Below are 23320 nucleotides of genomic sequence, written 5' to 3' on the forward strand. Positions count from 1 at the left end.
GTAGGGTAGTGAGCACTCAACAATCGACAGATTGCGTCGCGAAGTGCTGCGAATGATGCACTGCCGTTGGTGCTGTTTTGCTATTGCATTTGGTTGGTGTGGTGGCGACAATCTGTGATGCGTGCCATAAACGGTATTTTTCGAAATTAGAACCATCTAACGCAGGAAATGCAAGAGCGTTAATGTTTGCCCCTCTTTTGTTCCCGTTTTAATTAGTATTCAAAGTGAAAAAGCTTGTAAAAATCACCAAAAAAAATCAAATTTGGTTGTGATTCATTTTGTTGATTTTTGGTTGACTCACTTGTGTTATGTAATAAATTTCAATTTTAGACAAAAACATATAAAAAAGAAATTATAAAAAAATGTTGGTTAATTTTAGAAACACGTTTTCATGTTCTTTTCTAACGCTTTGAATACCGTCGTCGCAACAACAACAAAGCAGATGTTATGCAAATATGGCATTGTTCAAGTGTATTGTTCGCCTATATTTGTTCGTGTCGAACGGTAAACAGTACTCTTTGTGTAGGGAGGAAAGTCGTCATCATTTGTATTTGAAATGTACGTTAATCCAAATGAAATTTCTTCTTTTCCATAAAAGCAGTTGCAAAATCATTAAATGTTATGATTGGAAGAGGTTCTTAATGAGTAGCGAAAAAATACTTTTATTTTACTTACCGAGCTCCTGTACATACATATGTAGATCCGCAAAATTAGAAATCTAAAAAAATAAAAATAAATATAAGAAACTTTTTTCTATATCAATTTGCGATTTCATTATTTAAAATAAATCTATGTAGGTTTGTACTTAGGTTTGCCAAAATTCAGTTACAAAGTTTACAACGCACACAGGGAGGACAAATTTGCAAAATAAAGTATAAAAGTTTAGGGAGCTGAAGAAAATTGGATTGCGCTGATAGCTTTAAATAAGTTTGGAAAAAGGACCAGTAAAATTTAAGAGCTTCTCAAAAAGAAGCATATTTACTGAACGTTTATTTACCGTACTATTTATCGTTTTTCCCAAATTTCTACGATTAATGACAGAAAGAGAAGTGATCATCATCAGGTGGTTCGAACTAATTCAGCCATAAAAAACGTAGTAAGTATCCTTTTTACAGATAAAAAAATGTTCACTGTGGAAGAAGTTTTAAAAACACAAAAAATGGTTATCCAAAGATTCAACGTGGTCACCATCCACGTAATGGTTGGTGAGGAGTTTCTTTCAAGGCGTTACAGTCTCCAATTCTACGAAAAAGGTTTCCTTAAAGGGGTTAAAACTGGACAAAGAATGCAACAGCAAGATATTTTAGAAGGCGTGGTAAAGTTGTTAAGCAATACCCTCTTCGATGGAGAACCAAATTCTAATTTAGCAAAAACCACTCAACAGTGACTTCAAAGCAATAAGAATATTCCAGGTTTCAGAGCTGGAGACGATTGACCTGCATTTCCAAACTTAAATCCATTGGACCAGAGCTTGTAAAAAGAACGTGGCGTGTCGAATATCCGATAGAAAGTGGAAAGTCTTAAAAATAATAAATAAACAAAGAAATATTATTCCATCAGTGTAAATTGAAATTTCCAGAACGGAGTGAGCGAACCATTGTTGCGCTATACGAACTAATACAGCATCGTCTCCATATTTCATTGGTGGCTCGCATGGCATTCTTCCCTTTTTTATACAAAACTTTCAAAATATAGCGAATTTCTTAATTTTTTTCACAAATTTTTTAAAAGCTGTAACTTTTTTTCAACTTCTCCGAATTTAATTTATCACTGGAGATATACGAGTGCAACAACATCTATTGAGTAAATATGAAAAGACTGTAATTTACCACAGGACATCACAGTAGCAAGGGACATCTGTGGATAGATAATTTTGAAAAAATGGGCGTGGCCCGCCCTCTAATATAATTAATGTGCATATCTTCTTAACTACAACCATATTCGCCCATCGTGAATATTACAAGAACCCCCACCGATAGTGTGAAACGGTACTGTTCAAAACTACTGAAAGACCGATAAATCGATAACTATATGCCCAAGAAACGTAAAAATTCCCCGCCGTGATGGTATGACAAAACTTAATAGGGACCGTAGTAAAAATTGGACAATAGGCGTGGCATCGCCCACTTTTTGGTGAAATCTCATATCTCGGGAATCGACTAACCGATTTCGATAAAATTTAGAAAGTGGCACTTTTTCATATATTTAAGCCACGGTGTGAAAATGAGCAAAATAACAATAACCACGCCTACTTCTGATATAGCACACTTTTAAATTTCACTTGACTCGTTCAGTTTCCAGTACAGAAATCAAGAAGCAAATAATATATAACTGAAATTAAGGGAGAATACTTCCCTTAGCCTTTATTTACCCAATGTAAAGATTTTTGAACTTCAGGGTGACTTATCGGCCAATATGTCAGGTATCTTAATGAAATTGGAAGAACGTGTTTTGCTCATACCAGTGTATCTTTATGCCTAAAGTATCTAAGTAATATCAAGATTTTCGAACATCACTCTGATTTTACCATATATGATTGGTGATTGTATGTGAGAAACTTTGAGGAAAATCTGTGAGCATTTTATTAGTCTGTTTATATATATACTTGTATATATAAATGATCAGGATGGCGAGAAAAGTTGAAATCCGTTTGACTGTCTATCCGTCCGTCCATCCTTACAAGCTGTAAGTTCAGTTGACCTAGCCCCCATATAACCATTACCAGGATTTTCGAACATCCGGCTGATTTTGTATAATGACTTCGTATAATGATTTTGGTTTTTCTAACAAATCTTATGCCGAATATATACGTAGATCAGTGTATAACTTATATTTGGCGTATGTACTATATATGTATATAAAATTGCTTAGATTCCGTTCCTCTGGTTGAAGTTTTCCATCGTAAGATATTTCCCTAGCTTTGATTCCAGCAAGTTGCAAGAGTATATAAGGTTCGGTTGCACCCGAACTCAGCCCTTTCTTACTTGTTTTTAATACATATTTATGTATCTAAAACACATATTTTTTATGAAAACATTGTCCGAAAGTTTGAAAGTGATTCTAGAAATATACGAGATTTGTTTTTAGAGTCGGTGAGGAAAATTTGTCCGAATATGCTGGTTCGATTGCCTTGATTCGACCGTTTTGAATATCAAAAAATATGATTTTTGATAATAATTTCAGTTCTTAAGTCAATGGTAATTTTTTTTTGCCAAACTGTCCGTAGTAATAATAAAAGATTTTAGTTTGTTGATTTGAGATAATTTTAAACAACAAGTCTTCCCCACCGCCAGACACCTTTTTCGAAGCTTTCTCGGAGATCGGCAACGGAACTAAGGAAATGCAAAACTATTTCTTATCTTAACTTATCATAAAAAGAATATAATTTTGTAAGTGTATATTAATTTTATATCTACATATATTTCAAGAAAAAAATCACAAAAAACGCGTTTTCTTACTTGTATGTATTAATTCTCTTAAGTTTATTTAACAACAATGGTAAAATCTGAAAAGTCAAGAAATATCTCATATTAATTCTAGTTGTTACTGTGCTAGGGGTTTATTGGCTTGTTTCAAAAATTTTCCAGTAATTTTACCTATCTAACTGTAATATTATATTTGACTTATATATTCATAACCATCCTAGCCTTCGAAGAAATATCAGAGAACAGAAATGCATTGTGTAATCAGCCACACAAAGCATAATTTGATACCAATACAAAGTCAAAGTACAAATGGCAAATATATATTACATAAATAAATTAGAAGTAGAAAAGGAATTGAGGATACATATACCGTAATCGTATTCAATTAAAAGTGTGCTCGATTAGTATGTGACAGCCTATAAAACTGTCACATTACCTTACTCAACGCCTATTGTTTAGATTTTCACTCTAAAGCAATTCAAAACATATCACATTTCATACTAAAACATGCGACATAACAACAAAATGGAAATAAGGTAGCAAAACGGATGAAAATCGTGCTATATGCTCTCGTGGATATATCCATACAAACGTTTAGTACCCGCTGAGTGCATTTGCTTCTTCATGCAACGGAGTCTCCATGTGCGAGTGTAGAGCAAATGCGAACACGCATGAAATCGATTTGCAACGAGGCAAATGCACTTCAGTTGTTGACAAGTGCAGCGACGCATGCGCACTTGAAGCTACCCGCGGAGACCCACACCTTCCGTAGTGCAAACATATGTATGTACATATAGTGCATGTTTGGACACAAAGAACGAAAGATATTTCTTACATTTACCTTTTTTGTATAAATATTTAGTTACAAAACCATTTTTTAATGCGTCAGTGCGTATTTCTGTGGAAACGTCGGCCAAGCGGCAATAATTGCAGCACTTGACTTGTACGTAGGCCGTTAAGGGGAAACCTTAGAAGCAAATAATGTTTAAACAGAGCGACGCTGGAAGTGGGTGTCACACTAATTGTTGTACGTTAAAGTGTATGGAAAATTATGATAAAGAAGAAATGTCAATGAGTTGACATTATAGTGAGGGGAAGCAGTCAAAAAAATATGTTTGCTTTCATAAAGAAATATAATATATGTTTTTCAAAAAAATAAAATTTTCCAAAATTTTTTTTTCAATTTTTTTTTCTGGAATTTTCGTTCAAATTGTTTTCAAGAAAAATAATTTTTTACAAGAAAAGTATAATTTCTCCAAAAAAATTCTTTCTCAAAAGTTTATCTCTAAAATTTTTTTCTCAAAAATGTTTTCCCAATGTGTCCATGTTTTAGCAAAATTTTTGATTGCATTTCTGAAACTTATCTTCGGTTACTTTTTTTAGTACAGTTATATTTTCTTTAATATTATTTCCTTATTTGTATAGCTTTTTTAGTACAGATATAAATATATTTTTAATGTTAATTAATTATTTACACACTATTTTTGCTTTAATACAAAACACAAGTAGCCGATTAGTGTCTGTCTAACAATAACAAAAACATATCAAAGCTTTAGTCTTTATTAATTTATGACTTAATAGGAGTATCGCCGAAAATGTTGAAATCGAATATTTAAAGTTAATTCATTGACAAAAATTAGTGGGCGTCTGCCTGAACTTTTTATTGCTTATATGTACATATTTATGAATATTTATTATCTGTATATAAATATGTACATACATATGTATGCATATGTCACATTTATGTTTTACTAATCAGCTAATGAGCGTTATTTATATTTTATTTTTCTATTTACACACGTAAACAAATTTTGTCCATAAATGCGCACAAGTAGTTGGCAACGCCATCGCATGTTCGAACGAATGGTTGTAAGCGCATCGGTTGTGTTGAATTTAAAGTTTGAAGCTCAAACTTGTTTTGTTTTGTTGCGCTACATTGAGTTCGTGGTTAATTCGATACGCGAGACAACAAATAACAAAAATTTATATAAGAAATTTATAAATCATCTGGATGTAAAAAATACTTTCCTAAATTTATTTGAAAGAAAGATGAGTCAGTTGCGAAAATTAGAGCTCAGGAACGATTTCATCGTAAATTATAGCGTTGATTCGGACAATGATTTGTTCAGATTTTTGTAAAAATGAAAAGCTTTCCATACCATAATTTTATTTCGATCGATCAAACTGCATGGCAGCTACATATATATATCCCTTAGTGGTCCGATAACTGCGATTCCGCAGTTTTTTGTGAAGAAAAGTACGTGTATAATATTTCAGATCTCAAGAACTGAATTACTAGTTCGTGTATTTACAGATGGGGAGACAGAGGTACGTACATAGCTGAATCGACTCAGCTCAGCATGCCCATCATTTTTACTCAAATATATATTTTGTAGGGTCTCCGACGCTTTCTTCGTGATGTTATAAACTTCGTGACAGAATTAATATATTTACCATATTTGGTGTTTATCAAGCTTGATATCAACGTGGAACGCCGACCCGTATAGACCTCGTTTGAAAAGCTTTCAGATAAAACAATTTTCTTAGCAGAATCGTAAATTATGAAAGTTCTCTTAAAATACACTTTTTATTTTTTTTTTCTTTTTGGATTTGGACCTTTGGCGTTTTTCGACTAGGAAACCCTTTATTCAGGTTATATCAAGTTAAGAATTCTTAAAATTTGAACCTCGAACTCAAAGGTTTAAATTTCAAAAAAGCCTGTCAGATTGTAAGCCAAAAACCATAAGTAAAAAAAAAATTTTAAATACAAAAATTTCCTTTCATCTAATATATAAGCTCTTTTCACTTAGCGACGAACGAAATTTAGTCCCACGACTTTCACAAATTCGTAAATATTATAAAGAGTATTCAAAATCCAAAAACCACAGTTACCGATTATAGCTCAACAACACGTTCCCATCAACGCATTGCATGTTGTAAACACAAAACCAGCTACGGTGCTAAGTCAAACACATCTTCATTTCCGAGCCACCACCACCACCGCCACTTCTACCAAAAGCACCGACAAACGATCAACCAACCAACTAACTCCACAAACGTTAAACGGTGGTGACGAACCACACAACACAAGTGCCGCGAAGCAACCAAGAGCAGCTCAATTTCAATTGCTGGCATTCAGTACGATTTAAGCCGCCAAACGAAGAGAAACGTTCGAACCGACATAACGCTGTGTGTGCCTGTGAAATTAGAAATTACGAGTTGTACAAACGTCATCCTCGCATCGAACTGCCGCAAAACACGAAACCCTCTTTTAGCTCGTAAAATAGTGGAGGACGCTGATTTTCAATTGAAGTGCAGTGTTTGTGAAGAGAAGGGTCGACGCAGTGAGTTCTGTACGCATGTGCAATTGATGACAAACGAAGCAGGGGAGATTTACGAATTCTAAAACACAAACGACTAACAAAATAAACGAAGTGAAACACAAATAGCAGCATATAAAGCATAAAAAATCTAAACAAAAACAAAAAAAAAAAAAATAGAAAGAATCTATTTCCTTCAGATTTTTACTCTCAGAGCACAAGTCTAAATAATAAATTGACTCGAGGTTTGTTTACATTTTTTAGTTACTCAAGTGTAGTTGGATTTCCTGTTTGTTGTAGTGTCGTTTCGGAAGTGATTTGGTACATAAGGAATAATAGGTTTGAAAAATTCCAACAGTTGAAAGTCAAAGCCGGCATTGAAGTCGAAAAATAAATAAAAAACGACAGAAGAAATTTAAAGCAATTTGTGTGCTGATAATTGGGACGCAAGTGTGTCTGGTGAAATGTAAAAAAACCCAGTGAAAAATGCTTTAAAATGTATATATATATAGCTGAAAAAATTAAAAATAAATGTAAGGCTAAGAAAGTAAAAAATTCGAAACTAAATATTGACAACGAACACTCGAAATAATCGTCGCGTTAACGGTAAACAACAGTAAAGGCTATTATGCACAATCTTCAAGCGTCTAACGTTAAAGTTGTGTTGACATTTCGCTATTTCAACGCTCAGCATTAAAGCGTTAAATTTACGGTTTTTGCCAAATATCATTTCGAAATTAGTTTTTTTTTTCTGTTGCGTTGCTGGAATTGTCTACTGACCGGTGACCGGCGTCGTTGCACTGCCGGTTATTTTGTGCCTTTCTGGCGACAAGTGATTTGATTTGCTGGCGTTGACAATTGAAAGTGATTTATCGAAGTTTTGTGTTTGATGTCAATACAACCGATTGCTGGATTTTGCAATTTGGAAAGTGTGGCAATACTATTTAGTTTGAGTGTGAAATCAAAAAATATTTTTTTATGGTGGAAATAATAATTTGATTTATGCTGGATATTTCGAAAGCAGAAAAATTGGTTTATTAAATTTGGTTGTTTTTGGTAAGTTTTCAATAAATATTTTAAATAATTTTATTTTTAAATAAAACATTTTTTTATTTTATTTTTATTTTTTTTTTATTTACTTTTTAATTTTTAAAATTTTTTAAATTTTTTTTTTAATTTTTTTTTAATTTCTTTAAATAGAATATGATCAGTAAATATTGAAAAAAATATATTCAAAAGGCAATATATAACCAATTGAAATACCTCTAATTAAAATATTATTTCTTAAGTAAGTTACAGTAAGTATTTGAGGTTAGTTAGGGTAGGTCAAATAAAAAAGGTGAAGCCTCAATGATACTTTCGGGATATCTGCCACAAAAAAATTAAACTGAATAAGAAAAAAGAGGTAAATATCGATAGCACCGAAACTGTTTTTGATCGATTAGATTGTTGCTATATGTTGCTATGACTCGATCTCAACAATTTATTCGAGAACTGCACCATTATCTTAGACAAAAACCTAAGCAAGCCCAACACAAAACATCCTCACATCCTCTATGTTACTAGAAGGAACCAGGATTATTCATCTAACAAAGGACTGTCAACTAGGCAGAATTCTGCTGCTGCAACAACAACTAAAACCCAAGCTCAATATTATGAATATATCTCGTTAACTTAAAAGGCTTTCCATATAAGCACTTGCATACGATCGTTCTGTTTGTATGGCAGCCATATCTTATAGTGATCCGATCTGAACTATTTCTACGGAGATTGCACCAATACTTTAAATAATTTTTCATGCCAAATTTCGTAAATATATCTCACGAAATGAAAAAGTTTTTCATACAAGCTCTTTAACGGAGCGATAATTTTACATGTCAGCTATATGCTATAGTGCTCCGATATCAACGGTTTCTACAGATGCCCAGCTTCTTGTAGAGAAACAGACGTGTGCAAATATTTTGATCAATATCTCGAAAACTATACATACATACTTATCTATACAGACGGGCATAAATAAATCGGCTCAGCTCGTCACGCTGATCATTTAAATGTATATATTGTTTGTTGACAAAATACGAAAAAATCTTTTCGACTACGCAATATATTTTAGAGGGTATCCGACGTTTCTTTCGAGCTTAGTGGCAATACCTTGTTTTGGGTATATAAGACGAAGCGATGACATCAAACCCATCAATTTGATTAAGGTTCGCCTAGAAAGGTAAAGAAATATTTCATAAAATCTCTGAAAATTATACGTTGAAGTCTAAAAGTTATCTGTGAAAGGCAGAAAGGTTCTAATTCAAACCCAAAATTTCTCTTCCAATCTTACTCAAGCTGTTTTTGAAACTCTAAAAATACCTGGTCAGAAGTCGTTGCACTAACAAAAAGAGATCTGTAGTACCAATATATCTACATAGACAATCCGAGCAGAAGAAGCTACTACGGAATATTGTATAACAATAAATGTACTTTAACTGCACATATTTGCTCTAATATTTCCCTCGACTTTCAAACGATAAACAAACTATTAAATTAAGCGCCCACTCGAAAACTGTTTTTTTTTTTAACAACTGACCACACGGGAGTTTAACAATTGATGTAGGTGCGCCCTAAGAAACTTCTTCAACTGAAAACTAAAATATGCGCAAAGGAAAGCGGGCTCCATTGAAAAATATTCACATAACTTAATATTTATACTCACTCTTACAACAAATTCAAATCTAAGTTAACAATAAAAAGTATTTCCATATTTACATATGCTTTTATGAAAAGAAAAGATACAGAGCTCAGTAGCACACGCCCAGTTTTCCTCATAATCCTTTTCAGCAATTCTTTTCCAATTAACCCACTTCCTCTTTACTCATGCAAATCGAATCTGTACTTATCACGGATATCGACATCTCAATGCATTGCTTGGTAGCGCAAGCGAAGCACTATGGAACAATTTTTACCGCTTCGAAGCCAGTTTCAAATAGCTTATCAATACATTCGAATCATTCATTAATTCTAACAATGTTCGCTCTGATGTGTTTCCTTTGAATTTCGAAACAATTGTTATGCCATACCCATATAACTAATGGGATTTCGTAACGAATCAGACGCTTACGAGTACCGGTACATGTAATATCAAAGATTCTTATAACTTATCATAAGATAATGTCGTCTTCATTAGCATTTCTCGACGGCACATTAACATGACAATTGACAATTGCTTGTGTGTTTGTATTTGTGTTTGTTTGTTGGGGTCTTAATTACTAAATTTATAACAAATAGAAGAATATTAGAATTTCGACATTTCTTTAGAAAGGTGAAAGACACTTTAATCGTGCGAAAGGGAGGAGAGAAAGATAGACTGAATGAAGAGCTGCGTAGCAAATTGTTGTAGTTCGGCTGTTGAAGTGTCAAGTATTCAAAAAGAATCGCAGGTTTGTGAGACTCTATAAATATATACAATGTTGTATATTATACATACATATGTATGTAAAAATACGTATTTAGAATTCTACATATAAGTTGGAGCGTGCGCTCCATATGCCCTCCCGTGGCTTCCTGTTTCTCATCGGCCGACGTGACATGTTTGGCGAACTAGGTAGAGTTATGACATTCCGCTTTTATATGGATTTTAAGAGATGATCACGTTTATTTACGTAAATGTGACAGCTAAGTATGACAAGTAGCTGTTGCCTAAACAAGTTGTCTATATGTCTTAATATGTGTACATATTTGCGATTATTTATGATCAAGTTTATATGATTTTACGTCAGCAGCAAGGAAGGTCGCATAGCTGAAAGCAATATGCTCTCGCAAATTAAATTTATCACTTCAATCGTGAGGAATAAAACAATACGGTATGCTTGGATAAGAATCGTTCTTTTCGAACCCTCGTATGTATGTAAGCATACAGTGGTGGGCATTTACATTGTTACAGCTCATCGAAATTATTTTTTTTTACAATTCTAAAGGACTGGCTAATACTTATCAGAGTATTGTTCATATTTATAATTAAAGGGTTAAACTAGCTGGTCTTCAACTGATCCAGAAATATATAATTTGGATTAAAGAATTAATATTTGACAGCTGAAATATTTTTAATTATTAATTTTTTATTCCGAAAATATTAGTATACATATGTGAGCCATATACACAATCAATGTTATTGACTAAGATGTTAGAACTTTTCGATTTTATTTGCGTCTCATGAAATCTGTCAAATATACTGCTCACAAATGTCAAATACATGATTTTACTTTGACAGCTGGTTTGACAGCTTTAGAAAAATGTCAAACAAATGCGTTTTCTCTGACAGCTAGTTTGACAGCTTTACCAGAATGAAACTTTACACTTCCAAAATAATATCCTACACACGATCGTCTTCGTTTTTTATTTCCGAGATTGAAATTTGAAAGCAAAACTAAAACAGGTTCCTAATAGAAGCCTTAGATTAAAGAATATAACTGTATTTAACCATTTTTTTTTAGCTTGGCAACAAATAATTTCGTTGCAGCATATATTCTGTTATCATTGTCACATTGCAGTTACTGTATCCTAATTTCTTCGCCCGCCATTGTATAAGTAGTCATGCAAATATTTATGAAATCTGCTTGTATGTAAATGTTGTTCTTTATGGATTGCTTGTGAAGAGAATTTGAGGGGATGAGATAATTTATATGATAATTTGCAAATATCAGCAAGAGACATATGGCCGCATGATTGGAAAGGTGGCGAACACCTGACGAGATGTGATTGAATCTGCAGAGATATTGCTAATTGACATATCGATTGAATATGCTGTATGCGCTGGGTGTATGCAAATATTTTTTATTATTTATGTATACAGACACATAACATTTATTATACTGCCACATTTTCTTCATTATGCTGACACATTTTTGTTACGATTTTATGGATTTTCAATGATTTTTTCTCTCCATAAGCAAACAAAGCTTTATAAAATTATGCATAAAAATAAAATTTTTAATTTTTTAAATATTAATTCAAACTGAGCATATCGTTTACTATATGCACTTTAATTTTTTTCTCTTTCTAGTAATTGTTTTATTATAAAAATATTAAAATAAACTGCTTTCAGTCAGTTTCATATTAAAATTTGTCAATTTATACAAAAAATGTCTACAGTGACATTTAAATAAACTTTTGATTGAACTTTCACAGCTTCATTACAAACGTTTGGAAAGCGATTTACCGCTTTACAAAAACAAAAAAAACGTAAAAAGCGCGCAACAAAGCGTAAATACGCACGCATGCGCACGAAAGTATCAAAGCATATGACTTTGAAAAGAAATGAAATTTCAGCCGACACACAATAATGGAAATGACAAAATATTAAAATTGAAAGAAAGTGAAAAAAATAACAGACCATATGTGCATAGATGTAAACAAAAGCAATGAAAATTATTTTAAATGTGAGATAACTGCAGAAAAGTAACAATTTGTATAAATTTAAATAAAGTTAAAGCTTTTATTTATTGACTATAGATTGAATGGCATTGTATGCTACTGAAACCATAATGGTTAGTATATAATATATTATACCCCTTTAAGCTCTTGTGAATCACCTTTTAAGTGACTTTGGTCAGTAAAAAAATTTATTTGCAATACTTCATATAAATCCTTCACTCACTGAATTAAACAAATATGTATATAAATTATTTAATAAATATATAATTTAATCCATTTTAAAAATTAATATTCACCTCAAGTTCAATATAGTTTATACATACACACATATATACTCACTCACACTCATATATGTTTATTAATTTATTTACGCCAAGCAATTAGTTCTGCCAGCCGCCATAGTGATCGCCGGCATGATTAAGTGACTTTTTGCTGTCAATAATATATTAGAATTACAATAATAACAATAATTACATATGCTTTTTACAAGTTCAAGCACGGCTCAAGGTTACGAAGCGTAACTTAAACAATTTTATTTTACACTGCAGGCATTTCTAGCTTAGCAAGTGAGACTATATAGCACAAAGTAAAATTTTTGTAAAAGCCATGAAAAAAATAATAATTTACAGTATTTTTTTATAAATTAAATGACCCCCTGAGGACCTAAACTTGAGCCTTCAAAGTGTCAGGTGTTAAGTTAATCACTTGTGCTGTCAAGTATGTACTCGTATGTATGTGGAAAAGTACATGTGTTTATGAAGAATATTTTTTCAAAACACTTTATATATTATACACTGCAATAAAATACATAAATAGAAGATTGTAGCACAGGGTGGTTTTTTAGAGTTTTAGAAATTTAATTTGCCAATAATTTGATAATTTGGCTTCATGAATACCCTACGATTAGTAAGATCTAGTATTATTTAAATAAAATTACGAACATATGGCGGCTTCGTCTTATAAATGCTCATAAATGTCAAGGGCATGCGATTTCTTTGACAGCTGTTTTGACAGCTTACGCCAAGAACCAATAAAGAAGCTAATATTTTGACATTAGTACTTATTATTTAAATAAAGTTATGAACATAAGGTCACCACGATTTCGTTTTATAAAGCTCATCCGATATACTTTTCATACAAAAAACAAAAAAAAAAAAAAACAAAAAAAAAGAACATATTTGTTACTTTGACAGCTGTCAAAGGTACTTTTACTTCTAAAATCTCACCCTATACATGATCAGTCTGCCCTAAGTCACGTTCCTTTATTAAAGTGTTTACGCTATATTATTCAGATTAATATTCATCTGGTTCATTGGCGTAGACACCGGTTATAGCAAAAAGGACACGACAGCCGCGATAAGCCTTTTTTCTTCTTTTTATTGGGATGTATTTTACGTGGCGGGTCCGAAACCTAAGGCACAACCCTATGAAGGGTTGATTCGCCTTCAAACGGACATTCGTCTAAGATGATACTTGGTCTAAGCCCGAATCTCGTGAGCTGCTTGAGCCATATGTTTAAGAATCGTTTCTGGCCACTCCCAAGTGAATGTCGCTCAGAGTACTTTACTCACTTGAGTGAACTTTCGTATATGGTTCCATCCTCTGATCCCTCCTTCCTTCAGGTTACTCTAACTGGATACAATCAAGACCCAAATAACCCTGTGTTCGTCTACCTAATATTTTTTTTCATAGAGTTATCTGGGCTGAGCTTGCCATTCGTTTTAGCCGGCTTCGTTCAATGATATATTATACCATGAACGTGATATATTAAAATTACTACGATGTTTGTAACACCCTATAAATTGCAAATAAATGAACAACTTGACGAGCTGCCGGTATGTATCCGAACTAGTCGCTCAGTTTTTGAGATATCGATCTCAAATTTTGTACACGTCCTTTTCTTCCTAAGAAGTTGCTTATTAGTTGGAATCGCTGATATCGGATCAATATAGCTTATAGATGTCATACAAACAGAACAATCGGTATCAAGTTCTTGTCTGGAAAACTTTTTCAATTGAGAAGATATCTTCACGAAATTTGGTAAGCGTTATTTGCTAAGGGAATTCTGCAATCTTGAAAAAAATTGGATCGGATCGGTACAATATATAGCTGCTATACAAAATGAACAATCAAAATCAAGTTTTTGTGTGGAAATTTTGTTTTTACTCGGGTGCAACCGAAGTTAACGTGATTTATTGTTTTTTTTATAAATTATCTGTGCTGATTCTGTCCTCAGCGTCTTCGTTCAGTACTTTTAAAGTAAAACCTACCTACCTTACCTTAATAAGTATACATATACATACATATGTATTTTGCTTAATGGATTTTTGGCCAGAGCGCATATTATTTCTGAAAAAACTACATACATACATACATACATATATGTACATTATTATTATGCCCATTAGAATGTTATAAGCCAAAAGTAATTAATTACATAGCTAAAATAGTAAAGTAAGCAACAAAAATATTAACTAAGCAAGTTACAAAGTTTACAACAGTTTATGTGCGCAACAACAACAACTTAACATAGAGCTTAGTAAAAAGTAGATAAATTAACCATAATTATAAGCTATAAAAAATTTATTGAAAAAATTTCAACAGTCGAAAGTTTATTGTGTCACAATTTACTACTAATACCTATGTACTTGTTTTTATTGTTGTCAACAGTTTTTATTGCTATCACATGGACTGCAAGTACAATTACGATAAATCAAGTACAAATGTACGAGTGGCAATTTGTACTTGTATATTTGTATTTATGGACAGGTATCTAAGTTAATATTATTACATATCTACAAACTTGCGTCTATATGTTATATGTACACATAAACTACAACAAAACACAGGCATTATATTAAATGCCGACAGACATTTCTCATGGGCTTTTAAAACCAATAGCAATTAGAGCGCCACTTATGTTGTCAAATGCGCCCAAAAGCAGATAGATTCGTATATACAGGCACACACACATGTTTAGATACAAACATACAAATATATAAATATACATACATATATACATATATATAATATGCCAATAGACAATGCATAAGTGAAGTTGGAGCAGCCTTTGCGCTTCGAACGCCTTAACGACCGACGACTGCCTACTTTTTAGCTGCTCAACTAACAGAGCTACTAAATAACCGCTAGTCGACTACCGACGATTCGACTCCATTAAGTAGATATGTATGTAGGTATGTTTATATGTAAAGTAACTGCATGTCTAAGCTAAATGAATGACTTCTAGATATCACTCTGCCTGGGATTGTCTATGCGCTTAGTCTGAGCTCAGCATTGCTTTTAGCTAACTTCAGCTTTGAGCGCTCGTATTTGTATGTATGCAATTTTTTGTTGTTGTTGCACTTTAGTACTTCAAAGTTTATTGTAGCATAAGTTTTTTTTATGTTTTGTTTTCCTAATCCTCAGCCATTATTTTCCGCTGCACTAATTATAGTTGTGCTTTGTATTAGCGACACAATTTATATTAGCAATGAACCGTTGCTACAGTGGGAACTCGATAGAACTCGATAATACTGATAATATAGTTTGAAGTTTTACAATATTTAGTAGGTTAAATATTTTATTTTTTAGGGTAGGAGAGAAAGTCTTCTGTAGGGAGCTCGCCATTAACTCTAGTCTCCGAGTGCCAGACCACTTTAACGTCTTTCAAGCGGAAGTGGCTGCCATTAAGGTTGCAGAAAATGCACAGCTCTGAAGTGCATTCTCCTTCAGAGAAGTATGTGTTCGCTCCGATAGCCGAGCAGCTGTATTAGCTTAGAGCTCGGCGGCCGTACACTCAAAACTGATCAAGGAGTGCATGACCTCATAAGCTATAGCATCAAGCTGATTCCATATTAGACGTTGTGTGCGTACCCGGTCAAAGCGAATTAGCCGGAAATCGCAAGCCGATGAACCTCTAAGATTGAGCACCCTTACCCCAATGTCATCCGATTGTAAACGAGATGGTTTTCCGATGTCCGCTTACACTCCAGCGCTGGACCTGTATACATATGTACCTCCAGTTGGTACAGTAAGTGTTCGACAACAACCAAAGCTTTTGCGAAAAAGCGGAAGCCGTAAGAGCTCCTCTCAACTACATGTTCTTATCAAAGACAATCTCGCCGCAATTATAGGAATTCAGTGGCCAATAGATTAACACGATGAGGAGAGAATACATATTTTGTCGTAATATCTTTTCAAAAGATTTATGGAAGAAGGCAGGTGTAATCGTCTTGTAACTTTCTCTTCTTAGCTGGCTTTTGCTTGACTGAGATTGAAATTGAAACAAAATTTGAGTTTTGGTTATAAAATGGTTATATATCGGTTACATATAGGTTATATACTGGTTATATCTGACAGTGGAAGCTGAAATTTTTACGCTACATATATGTAACAGGATGTAGAAAATCGTAAGCAATAAAAAACTCAATTTCGACTTTTTTGATGATACGTTGTTTTGCATTTTAAATGACGGTATAGTGATTTATTTTTTGAACTTCGTCAACGTTAGAAAAAAGTGTTTTTGACATTTGAGGTTTCAATATTGAACAAAAATTACGTAAAATGTCTGATAAACAATGCTTTTCAGTAAGTAGTTCAAATGAGCGAGTTACTACTGTACTGTTAAACACATAATGACAGACAAGTGGAACAAAAATCCCACCATTAACTATCGCAGCGAAACCAGTGCACGCGGTCACAATGGCATGCTGATGCTTTAATTTAACAAATCACAATAGAATTTCTCATTAATTACACTCATTTACGGAGAGTAGCATGCACACATATCAGTAAATTACTTTTAAATTATTTAATTATTGGTTAAGCCACTTGAAACCATTAATTCGTAAATATGTATGATGCGCTCATTCATATACCATTTTCATATACATATGTCATATCATAATGATAGCAATCGCTTAAATATGCGCAGCTAGAAACAGTTATAGAAAATGCCAGAGCATAATTGAATTGAAAGCAAGCTGAGAGAAAACCACAGCTTAGCATAAATTGAACTTCTTTTATCGAATTTATTACAATGAAATTGGTAATCAATTTAACCAGCGATATTTAATATTCAATTTCACAGTCATATTATTATCACTCATGGCCCGTTTGCTACATTTGCGACGTTTTAAGCTATCAAAATTTCGCTTGAGCATAGTAAACAAGCTTTTGATGCGCGCTTCATCAAGCGGCGGACACTTTTACTCTCAATTTTTATGTCAGCTAGACGGTCTAACAATCGCTTAGTTTACACATGAAAAAGAGAAGAAAGTAAAACGGCTGGAGAAAATTGAAAAATGTTTGAAGAAGTAGAAAACAAAACTGGAAGTTTGACGCTTTGAAAAAAATGAATGCAACGCTATTTCAATAAAAAAGCAACAACAATACTCTTTTTTTATAAGCAGGCATACTAGTTTATAGCAAAAAGACCTTCTGGACCGAAGCAACGCCCGCGATATGCTGCTGAAACGGAACGAACTGGACTCATTTTTGAAGCGGAAGTTGACTGACGACGAAAAATTTATCACATACGACAATATCAAGCGAAAACGGTCGTGGTCGAAAACCGGTGAATCGTCCCAAACAGTGGCCAAACCGGGATTGACGGCCAGGAAGGTTTTGTGGTGTGTTTGTTGGGATTGGAAGGGAATCATCCACTATTAGCCGCTCCCATATGGCCAGAAGCTTAATTCTACCATCTACTGCGAACAACTGGACCGCTTAAAGCAGGCGATCGAGCAGAAGCGTGCAGAATTTGCCAACAGGTAGGGTGTAGTGTTCCACAAGGACAATGTCAGACCTCACACTTCGTTGATGACTCGTCAAAAGCTACGGGAGCTTAAATGGGAGATTTTATCGCATCCGTCATATAGCCCGGACGGACATAGCGCCAAGTGATTACCACCGGTTCCTGTATTGTTGGTGTAAAGTTCAACTCAAGAGAGCCTTATGAAAAGTGGTTGTCCGAGTTCTTCGCAAATAAGGAGGGAAGCTTCTACGGGAGGGGTATCATGAGGTTGTCGTCTAGATGGAAACAGATTATTGAACGAAACGCCGCATATTTGAACTAAATCCGATCACTGTAACACTTTTTATAAAGCATTGAATAAAGAGCAAAGAAAGCGGAAGGGAGATATTTGACAACCTTATATCTTATACCGGCAACTTTTTTGGGAGAAAAGGATGTATGCAAATTTTAAATAGATATCTCAGAAAATAACGGACTACTTCGATTATATACAGACAGACGAACAGACGTCTATAGCTAAATCGACTTAACTCGTCATGCTGAAAATTTGTGAATATTTTCGTTTGCTTGGGTCTCTGATTTTTCAATTGATTGGGGCATTAATACACCTCATATCTCTAGATCTGGCCCCCCAGCGACTATTTCCTGTTCTTAGAACTCAAAATAATGCTCGCTCGGAAGATCTCGACGGATGAAGAGGTGATCGTCACAATTGAGGCTTATTTAAAAGCAAAGAACAAACCGTACTACAAACATGGTATCGAAAACTTGGAGGATCGCTATAAAGAGGGTATCGTCATTGAAGGGACCTACGTTGTATAAACCAAAACAAAGAGTGTTGCCAAAAGAATGTGTTTTGGTATGGGAGGCCGCGGACTTTGAGCTTTTACATTTAGAGTCCTAAAAATATTTTTTTTATTATAGAATGTAGTATATTAGAATAGCGAAATATAAATTGCTTTCTTAGTGTCGAGTTGCCCACGAAAGCCTTTTTGAAAAAGCTTATTCCAAGCTAATGCCTCTGAACCGTCATTCTTTATCAAAATATGAATGTAATTATTATTTTATATGTTGATATACAAACATTTTTAATAAATCACAAAGAAAGAATTTCGATCCCTCTTTTCTTATCCATAGAAAATATAGTCAAGTTAATCCTTTTTCAAGCGCTCTAAATATTTTAATTGCATGATCCTTAGGCGTATATTCTAGAGAGGGAAAATATTACTACTAAAACCAAAACTTATTGCCTACTTCAGCACATACCTCTTACTGGGCACCGACAGTTTTTTAGCGATCACACAAATCCACCGCTTCTTGGCACATGAAGAAGACTTTATATGTTTGTCAAACCAACTGCAGCTGACAGCATTAGCGGCAACAGCAACAGCAGTTAATCTTGGGCTTTTATCGCCACTGGCACATACTTACAAACATATGTATGTACATAAATAAGCCCCTCCAATAGGGTAAACCCTTCTGGTTGCAAGACAGCCGCTTAGAGATGCGGCGCGTTTGAGACACAAGAGACTACAGTGCACTATGGCCGAAATTGCGATTTTAGCGGCAAAAAGTCAAATTTTCAAATTTAAATTTTTGCAATTATTTTGATGGTGTTCAATACCCAACATGTTGATAAGAAAAAATTAAAAAAAAAAATTACTGTTGGCAACCCTGTTTATGTACAATCAGCTGGTAATGTTTACAAATTTTTTAGTACGTGTTAATACAAGTGAAGCAGCAAAATTTTTATAAAATTAAAAACTGTTTTTTAATAATATATTCGTGTAAAAAAACTTTGTAAATATGAGTTCTATTACTCGAGGTGAGTAATTTTACTATATACAAATATAGTTTGCTAAATGTTTTTATTTCGTACTTATTTTGGTGGTTTTTTGTATGTATGTTTTTGTAAAATTGTGAAGAGTTTTATCGTTTTTCGTGGAGTAAAACTAAAAATGTTTTGAAGTGTCATTGGAACTATTTACATGTGATTGTTTGTAGAAAACTCAAGTTTTATGTCATGGTAAAAGTGTATGCATTTGACTGCTAATGAACGAATTTTTAATACTTTTGTAGAAACACTCAGATTCAAAAATTCTGAACTATTTGAGTTTTGGTTGAGAAACAACAGGAATGTTTCGAATTACATAAAAGGAAAGATTTCATACGAAATTGACAGTGAATTAAGTAAATTGATATGTACTAAAGCTCGGAACTTATCTAATTTTATTAAACTTAAATGGAATAAACAATCCAGAAATGAGAATGCATTTAGAAAATATAATAAGAAATGGTTGAGTGGAGAAACAATTTTTGTAATACCGAAAAAGATTAATACTATTGGGCGACCAAAACTGACGTATGATGATAGCTGCGAAAGAAATAAAAGGAGATTAGCTTCCGAATTAGCTTCCCAGCAAGGAGACAATGCGCAATTATTAGTTCATGCTGCCTCTATATCTGCCAAAAAATCCCACGCAACGGATTTGAAATTTGTCCTACAGCAAGTTGCTACATCTCCAAATCGCCCTTCCAAAATTCGAGAAGTTCTTAATACTAGCCATAGAGAAGTTACGCCAGTATCACCTGATGAAGCTCTAATGTTTGTGTTAGAAAACGGATTAACTAAAAAGGTGTACTCAAATATGCGGCAATTAAACATAAAACACAATTGTAGTATTTATCCGACTTATGATAAAGTTTATGAAAGCAAATTGAAATGTAGACCGGATGAAATCAAAGCGAATGAAAGCTCTGTCGAAGTGTCGTTGCAAAATTTGTTAGACCACACAGCTAAAAGAATTCTTGAATATCAAGATGAAGTATTGTGTACAATGAATGTTGAAGAATCGATCCTAATTTCGAGCTACGGGTTTGATGGTTCTACCGGTCACAGCTTGTTTAAACAAAAATTCGTGGAAAATACTTCGGAAAGTTTCGATCATTCCCTTTTTGTGACATCAGTCATTCCAATAAAAATAATTTCATCAGCAGGGTATAATATTTGGGTAAACCGTACACCTCAGTCAGTACGCTTTTGTAGACCTTTAAAAGTGGAGTTTGTTAAAGAAACAAAAGAGCACATTTTAACTGAAAACCACAACATAAAGAAACAGATTGAGGAGTTGAAACCACTACAATACACACTAAGTAATGGGAAAAAAATTAAAGTAAAATATAATTTATATATGACATTAATAGATGGGAAAGTCTTAAATGTGTTGACAGAAACTAAAAGTGCACAGCAATGTCCCATCTGTCATGCCGGTCCAAAGGAATTTCGAACTATAAGAAACTTTGATTCTCCTTATTTTGAACCGAAACCGACGCTTTGAAATATGGATTAAGCCCTTTGCATGCGTGGATTCGTAGTTTCGAGTTTGTTTTAAAACTTTCATACAAGCTAGATTTGAAAAAATGGCAAGTTCGTGGAGCAGAAGAGAAGAGAATCCTGGCAGAAAAGAAACAAAAAATTCAAAAAGAGTTTTTACTTTAAATGGGGCTTCATGTCGATAAGCCGAAAGCAAATGGCAGCGGCAACACCAACGATGGCAACACAGCTAGAAGAGCATTTTCTCGCACGGACCTTTTAGCATCTATTACTGGTATAAATATTGATTTTTTGAAACATTTACACATAATCTTAATTGCTCTCTCCTCTGAATTTGAAATTGATGCTCAAAGGTTTCGTGATTATTGCATTAAAACCAGTGAAATATTTTTCCAAAACTACGAATGGTACTCTATGTCTGCCACAATACACAAAATATTAGTACATTCGTCACAAATAATTGAAGCTTCAGTAGTACCCGTAGGTGTCCTGGCAGAAAATGCATCTGAGGCGCGAAACAAATTTTATAAAAAAGATCGGACTGGTCACGCTCGAAAGGATTCAAGAGTGCACAACATACTTGACATGTATCATAGAGCTATGGATAGCTCTGACCCATATATTTCAAGTTTGTGTTTGCAAGAACGTACAAATAGTTCAAAAAAACTTCCTTTTCCTCGAGAAGTCATTGATCTTTTTAAAATGCCTGAATTGCCACCAGAATTGTTATTACCTTCAACATCTCACGAAGCCTCCAGCTGCAATTATAGTTATGATTCCGATGTAAGCTTAGAGTCGATAAATAATTATTCATTGGAATTAGAAGCGGCTGAAAACGAAGATTAAGATTAATCCATAAGCACTTACAACTTCTTTAAAATTATAAATTTATGAATTACAAAATAAATTAATTTCTTGGTAGCATTCAATATTTTTTTAATAGTGGGCGCGGGCCGCCCATTTTTTCTAAAGCTTTTTTTGTCAGAAGAAGTCCGTTTTCAAAATTTGATGAAGCCAGCGTTTTGGTAAGTGTTTTTGGCGACAATTTGGGTTTTGGATATAGGAAAAAGAGGGCGTGGACCGTTCAATTTTTTCTCAAGTTGCTTTTTTGTACCAGGAAGTACGTTTTGCCACTACTTTGAAAAAAGGGGGCGTGGCCCGCCCATTTTTTTCTCAAATCGATTTTTTTATCATTAGAAGTCTACACACCAAATTTGGTGAAGCTAGCTTGCCAGGAAGTATTTTTTGCCGCTAAAATCCCAATTTCGGCCATAGTGCAGTGGCAAAGTCGGCACTTCACACTCGAAATAAAAGAACATTAATCCTACTGACTGAGTGACTGAAGCACAATGAGATTGGCTGTGTGATAGATGCACATACATATTTATAAATTGAAGCGGTGTATAGAAGCACAAACAATGAGCTTTGTTGTTATATAAGCTCGATAGTTTCATTTATAAGTACGTCAATGGCTTTATAAGCCATCTGATATGTGTGTGTATGTGCTTGCCGCTTTTGTAGGGTGCATGTGGAGAATTTTAATTAATTTCCAGCGCGAACCCCGATTTGGAAAAACTCTACACAACAGCACGACTGGTCTACATATAAATTATACATACATATGCATATGCCTTCGAAAGTTTGTATGTGAATATATATTACACATATACCTAATAGGTACATATATGCCTACAAGTATTCAAATGTACAAAAAAGGACCAACGCAAGTCTTCACTTTTCCATTTTCTCTGCTCTTTGTCGCCTTGCTTCGCGCCTTGCCTTTGTCATTGAAATGATTTGCCTTTGCCAATTGGGAACAAATAGTTGATAATTAAAATTAATTATCAATAAAGTGATCGAGTTGTAAGTCTATAGCTGTTCAAGCCGCTGACAGTGTATTGAGCGTGGAATAATGAAGTGTGGTAGTGCATTAAAATGCAATAATTTACATATTTGTATATAGGTATATGTATGCATGTATAATGTGTTAGTACACGAAAGTTTGAGTGAGGGATGTATGTAACTTGAGAAGGTCGGATATGTTAATGAGTTTTTACGCTAACAA

General features: G+C 33.8%; 1 protein-coding gene across 1 annotated transcript in view; it reads left to right on the forward strand.

Moving 5' to 3' along the window:
- The first annotated feature begins 6502 nt into the window (after positions 1 to 6502).
- Positions 6503 to 23320, forward strand: part of LOC105233496 (uncharacterized) — an 84911-nt gene continuing 68093 nt past the window's right edge. The window contains exon 1 of the mRNA XM_011215599.4: positions 6503 to 7801. The gene's annotated coding sequence lies outside the window, so the exon portion shown is untranslated. The remainder of the gene's footprint in view (positions 7802 to 23320) is intronic.

The sequence above is a fragment of the Bactrocera dorsalis genome, chromosome 3, assembly GCF_023373825.1.
Source record: "Bactrocera dorsalis isolate Fly_Bdor chromosome 3, ASM2337382v1, whole genome shotgun sequence".
NCBI lineage: Eukaryota > Metazoa > Arthropoda > Insecta > Diptera > Tephritidae > Bactrocera > Bactrocera dorsalis.